Raw genomic sequence first — 6,312 nt, 5'->3', positions numbered from 1 at the left:
CAAGTTTTGGAAACTTTGGTGGAATCTCCTTTCCTTTCTTCTCTTGATTTCTCTTCATGGTTGTCTATTTGGGCAATCACTTTCCCTTTATCATGGGATTATTTCACATTCACCACCTTTGTGCTTTCCACTACAGATTTTTTTATGTTTTGCACATCTGCCTTCATGCGTTGCCATTCTGTCTTCCTTATCAGGAGAGCTTCATGTAGCAATGGCACTTGTTCTTTCAAAACTTTATTACTTTCTACTAAAGCCTTGTTCTTAGTTATTATTATATGAATTTTATGATTGCTTTCCTACTCTTTAGCTTCTAAAACCTCCAACCTTTGTTTTGCATTTAAAAAGAGGTGAAGACTCAAATTTGAGTCTTATGTGCCAAATTGCATAGCAGTCAAATCCTACCCAGGTCTACCTAAGATTATTTTGTTGGAATTGTAGAGGTTACCCTTGGAGGAGGGGACCTAGGTTAGGGCCTATTCCAAAAGGTAGAGACATAATTTTTCTCATGGAAACTCATGAACATGATGGTTGCAAAACTCTTGTGTTTGGCGGTTATTTGAAGTTAGCAATTTGGAACAAGGTAGCAGAAAATGGCAAAGGGTATGGGGGAATACTAGTTTTAGTGAAAGAAAAATAAGGTTGTCACATTCAGTTAATGAAATAAGGTGCAAATAAGCAATATTTATGGTTCAAAATATCATAGAATGAGAATCACAAAAGAATTGCAGCATGCTATTTTGCCCCTCAAGTCTTAAAAACTTACAAAAATAAGGGGCTAGATAGCAAGGATCCGTATGCAACATTAAAGCAAGATATTGTCGCGTACTCTCAGCAAGGAGAAGTTCTTTTAGTGGGAGAGTTCAATGTTAGAACAAGGAGAAGTTCTTTTAGATGAGTTGCTTACACTGTGTGGTGCTTTCAACTTAATTATTTAAAATGGTCTAGATAGATGGAAAAGGTCTGGGGACTTCATTTGCAACACATACAATAGGGCAAGTGTCATTGACTATGTGATTTGTTCATAGAACTTGATAGAAAAGATAAACGAAGTTAAGATTGGAGAGCATATTTGATACTTAAAATCATACCATAGCCCAATTTATATAAAGTTATCATGGTTGAAGAAAGAAGGCATAAGAGGAAAACCAAATGCTCTCCATAATCACTATCAAGGGGCAAAATCCTTCTAACACAAGAAAATTGTATTATCTTTAAGACAATGTTAGAGAGATTAATTCAGAAGGAGAAAACGGGTTTCAAAAGCTTCAACAGTCATGAGTTAACATATATAATTCAAATTGCACTTGAGAAGTGAAAAAGAACAAAAAATAGGAAATCAGAATCAAATTGGTTTCCTGTAAACGCTTGGTTTGATGAGGAATGCAAAATGGAAAGGAGAACCTTGAAAAAGGCAGGCAAGGAGAAGATGAATCTAAAGTAATACAAGCAGACACTAAAAAGGAAAAAAGATGAGTTCATGCAAACAAGGCGAGAGAAGTTAATATATTTAGGCAAGAATAACCCAAAGCTTTTCTGGCAAGAAATTCAACCAAGGAAGAAGCAAATCAAAAATAATATTACAGCGAATCAATGGTTTGAATATGCAAGACAACTCTATGAGAAAGAATCAAAGGTGGAGCCTCCCCGAGGATCAACACAACTATAAAGCTCTTCACGTTAGAGGAGGTGGAGACTGGAATTAAGAAGCTGAAAACAGGAAAGGAAAAGGACTTGGTTGAACTTCAAGCAAAGTATCTAAAATGGGGAATGAACACTCTTGCACCACACATCGTGGAAATATTCAACACCATCATTCAACAAGGAATCCTAAGAGACTGGACAACTAGTCTAGCAATATCCCTTTTTAAAAGTGGAGACATTAATAATCCTTCCAATTTTAGAACCATTATGATCAATCCTTTGTTTGCAAAGCTTTTCAGCAGCATGGTAGAAAATAGAATCAATAAGTGGGCATAATAGAAAAGAGGGCAAAAAGACAAGCGAGTTTTGGCTGAAGCATTCTACAGTGGATCATGGTATTACGTTGAGATACATTATTGAAAAGGTTTGGGAGGACAAAGAAGAAGTATTATACTGCTTTGTTGACTTCAAAAAGGCATTTGACACAGTCACTAGAGATAGGTTGTGGCGTAGAATGGAAGAACTTGAAATTATTTTTCATTATAGAGTTGTCCATAGATTTTATGAATAGGTGAAAGCCAAAGTTACAACCTCATCGGGTATTTCTGAAAGCTATAGAAGTGACATTAGAGTCAAGCAAGGTTGCCCTCTATCCCCTACTCTTTTTGGTTTATATATTGATAAACTGGAAGAGTGGCTAAATCTACAAGGTGGAGATGATGTTTGGTTGGGGGAGTTTGTGATAAAGCTTCTTTTATATGCCGATGATCTTGTATTGATTTATAAATTGGCCTGTGGATTGCAGACACACCTATATGCCCTTGAGCATTTCTGTAGAGAAGTTGGGATGCAAGTCAATACTAGCAAGACCAAAATAATGATTTTCTCTAATAAAAGGAAGTAAAGCCATCATACGTTCTTCTTTGAAGGAAACGTTCTTGAAGAAGTAAATGAGTACAAGTACCTCGGGAATGATTTCAACAACAAACTTAATTGGGAGGACTGCAGAAAGAAGAAAATTTTAGGAGGGTGGAAAGCATTATATGTTCTTCAACAGATGTAGAGAGGCAGAGCTATGGGATTGGAAAACCATTAAAGTACTTTTTGGATTCCTAGTTTGTCCAGTTATGCTATATGGGTGTGAATTGTGGGCTAGCAGCACCCTCGTCTCAAAATGGAAACAAATTGAGAAAATCCAAAAACGCTTGATCATGAGCAAGGTCAAAATAAGAATTTTGATACCTTATGAGATAATGTTAAGTGAGATAGGAGCAACTCCCATCGAAGCAATTGCTATGGTGAAACTCATAAGATATCTAAAAAGAATTGAGCAAATGGGAATAGGTAGATGGCCTAATGTTATCCTCAATGAAGACATGAGTGAAAGAAATAAAACATGGATGAGACGAAACCACACATGGATGCAAAAATGGAATATCTACCTCAATGTATGTCCCACAAATAGAAAGGAACTAAATAATTTTGTTATGGAGAAGTTTCGTAAATGGATATGGGGAAAAGAGTTGGGTAGAAAGAAGAAGTATTATATTGAAGAATTCAACCCTACGTGTGATCTACAACAAAAAGAGTTCATTGGAGCTAGCATTCCGTGGAGGGAAAAGGTTCTGATTTCTCAATTAAGAACCAACTTGCATCAACTTCAGTGTGAAACAAGATAGTGGAAAAGGCCTAAAGAAGCTTGGGAAGAACGAATGTGTACATTTTGCATGTCTGGGGTAGTGGAACCGGAATAACATTTCATTTTGGAGTGTGATGCATTCAAAGACATCAAAGAAAGTTATGGGAATATGTTTGCATCTATTTCTTGGCATTGTCTCTGCAGCGAGGAGATTGTTGGAAGGTTGGGCTAGCTCATCATCAATTTGAATAAGAAAATGATTGAATTGCAAAAGGCGAAAAACAAGGAATCAATGGTCCCATAGACTATTTTTAGTCTTGTGGATGTTAAAATATCATTTCATTTCTCCTCTCCTCTCTTCTCGTTTCCCCCCTCTCTCCCCATCTCTCCCTTATCACCCCCTCTCTCCCCCATCACTCTCTCCCTTTGCTCTGCAACTTCGTCATTATCTCTCTCTCTCCCTCCTTCCCTCTCCCCGCCTCTCTCTCTCAAATTTGATTCCATGATATTGTGTTTAAGAAAGTATCTAAATTAAAAAAAAACTCAGTTGGTTGTAAAATATTAAACCTATATTTTGGATCAATCATATCAAAGAAAATACAATAATGAAAAACTTTCCTCTATTATTGTTAGTCAATTTGTTTGCCCTCATGGCTTGGATCCTTAGTTAAGACGGATCTATATTGGTTTTTAGTAACACTATTTATATTATATATATTTCACATCTTTGTATATAAAGTACTCTCATTTTTAGTTTTATTGAGACCTTGATTTAATTTCTATGGGAATCTTTTTAGTATCCTTGAGGATACCGGGTTTAGATATATCTTAAAAATAATGATAATATTTTTCCTTTTAGATTTCATTAAAAAAATATTATAAAAATAATTAAAATAAAATATTTTGATTGTGAAATAATTTATGTTTTTTGGGCATGTGGTATTGATAAGTCATGGTATTGTAACAAAGTTAGCGGTAAAATGGGGGTGAATATGCATAGTTAAGAATCGTAAAATATTTTGATTGTTAAATAAGTTATGGTTTTTGGGCATGTGGTATTGATAAGTCATGGAATTGGCCCATGGTATGATCACAAAGCCTATTCACAAGTTAATAAACAAATCAAAAAATAACAAATTGGCTTTAACTTTAAATTTTTATTATTAGTTGAGCCAAAATTTAAATGTTTACATGCATTCGGCTTTGTCTTACTTTTAGTTTCTTATTTATCACCTTTAACCCTTTTTATTAATTTTAATGGTTTTGTTTTGTTTTTTTTGTTTTTTAACCGATATATGAATGAATGAATGATATATTATAATGTCCACGAGACTAAAAATAGTCTATGGGACTACCAATCTCCCTGTTTTTTGCCTTGTGCAATTCAATCCTTTTTGTACTCAAATTGATGATGAGCTGGCGCAACCTTTTAACAGTCCCCTCATTGAAAAGAAAATGCCAGGGAATTGATGTTAACATATTGCCATAATTGTCACTGATGTCTCTGAAAGCATCACATTCCAAAATGAAATGCTTTTTCGATTCCACTACCCCATAAGTGCAAAAAGTACACACCCGTTCTTCCCAAGCTTCTTTAGGTCTCTTCCACCATCCCATTTCACGCCAAAGTTGATGTGAGTTAGTTCTTAATTGAGCAATAAGAATCTTTGCTCTCCACAAAATGCTAGCTCCAATGTACTCTTTTTATTGGAGATAACGAGTGGGTTTGAATTCCTAAACATAATACTGCTTCTTTCTACCCAACCCTTTTCTCCATATACACTTATAGAAATTCTCCATAACAAAATTCTTTAACTCCTTGCTATTTGTGATACATGCATTGAGGTAAATATTCCATTTTTGCATCCTTTTGTTGTTTTGTCTCATCCATGCTTTCTTTCTTTCACTTGTGCCTTCATTAAAGATAACTTTTGGCCATTTACCTACTCCCATTTGCTCAATTCTTTTTAGATACATTTTAAGATGCACCATAGTAATTGCTTCAAAGCGAGATGCTCGTATTTCACTCAACATTATCTCATAAGGAACCGAACTTTTTATTTTGGACTTTCTCATGGTCAAGCGTTTTCGGATTTTCTCAATTTGTTCCCATTTTGAAACAGGGGCGTTGCTAGCCCACAGTTCACACCCATATAATATCACTGGACAAACTAGGAGTCCAAAAAACACTTTAATCATTTTCTAATCTCATAACTCTTCATGTAGGAATTTACAGGGTAAGTTCCTTAGATTGAACACCAAAGGATACTACTCATAAACAGATCATAGATCAATACACCAGTATTCTTGACGTAGTTAAACCCCTCAAAGAGGGAAACACTCCACAGCTTGAGCCAACGCGGCCACTTCAAGTAATATTCTTAATAAAAATAAAGAAAAATTACATAAGCTTCTCTCCTAAATGGCCACCGTACAAATGACCCTCCATGCTCTTTAAATAGAGATCATGGACCAATCAGGTGTTATGCCATGGATCAAGTATTAGTAATACCAAGGAGAGAATGAACCGTCAGATCACTTCATGTCTAGAACATATCGTGACCATCGGATTGTAAGTTACAAAAAGTACATACTAAAGAAACACACTTTACCTAACTATACATTGGACCAAGTTATACTTAATTATCTACAAAGATGACACAATAGTAGAAGGAAGGAGGCATTAGAGCCTACCCCACCCCACCCCGCCCATAATGACAACTTCCTGAACTCCAACTATAAATTGAAGTTTAGTAAACTTCACCTTTGTGAGAGCCTTTGTAAAGATGTCTGCAACTTGATCATCGGTTGAGCAATATTGCACTTCAAGAACATGGTCATGAATGAGCTTTCTGATGAAGTGAATGTGTAGTTCAATTTGTTTGTTGTTTTGATGTTGGATTGGATCTTTGCATAGTTGAATGGCACTTTTATTATCACACCAAAGTGTAGTCGAATGTTGATGCTGAAAACCAAACTCTGACATGATCTGATGAAGCCACATGGCTTCCTTACTAGCTTCAACGACACCA

Source organism: Pinus tabuliformis, chromosome 8, assembly GCF_031772625.1.
Source record: "Pinus tabuliformis cultivar Carrire ecotype Pingquan chromosome 8, CPIR1, whole genome shotgun sequence".
Taxonomy (NCBI): Eukaryota; Viridiplantae; Streptophyta; class Pinopsida; order Pinales; family Pinaceae; genus Pinus; species Pinus tabuliformis.
This window is presented reverse-complemented; position numbering follows the sequence as displayed.